The following is a 761-nucleotide window of genomic DNA, read 5'->3' as shown; positions in this document are numbered from 1 at the left end:
AAACAAGAAAGGATCTGAGCAAGTACAAGGACGGATTATTTATTCCTAGTTTGTAACAGATACCACACTAGCCTTTTAAAAATGGTTGCATGCCCAGCTGGCATGACTCAGTGGTTGAGCATCAACCTATAATCTATCAGCAATCTACAATCTATCACCCCAGATGCCTAGAGGATAAACCTGCTGGTTGGGCTTTCTCTTTAAGTGATGTAAAAATATGTATGAGAAGCGTAGCAGAAGTGCATAGTTTGATTCCTGGTCAGGGCATATGCCCAGGTTGCGGGCTAAATCCCCAGTGTGGGGCATGCAGGAGGCAGCCAATCAATGATTCTCTCTTATCCTTAATCTTTCTACTTCTCTCTTCCTCTCCCTTCCTCTCTGAAATCAATACAAATATATTTTAAAAATGGATTGCAGCCCACTGGCGAGTCACTAAATCAAGTTAGTAATCATAGGCACCAGTTTTTATGACCAACAGATTCGAATTTTTAGAATGTACTGCACATGGAAAGGGCAACTACTGTTTCATGGAACTTGTTTAGGACACACACGCATTCACTGTTATGTATAAAATTATTTATTATTGCTAATTGCAGTTTAAAGAGTTTAAAATTTATTGGGCTATATCAATTCTAAAATTGGTAAATTTTAAATTATAAATTTTTCTCTGCCTTTGTCCTTTCTCAGCCAACATTCTGCATGACAGATACCCATAGATCATGATGACATTTGCTCAGGAGTCTGATCCGGGCTCTAACTAC

This window comes from Myotis davidii, unplaced genomic scaffold, assembly GCF_000327345.1.
Source record: "Myotis davidii unplaced genomic scaffold, ASM32734v1 scaffold187, whole genome shotgun sequence".
NCBI lineage: Eukaryota > Metazoa > Chordata > Mammalia > Chiroptera > Vespertilionidae > Myotis > Myotis davidii.
Note: the sequence above shows the minus strand (reverse complement) of the source record.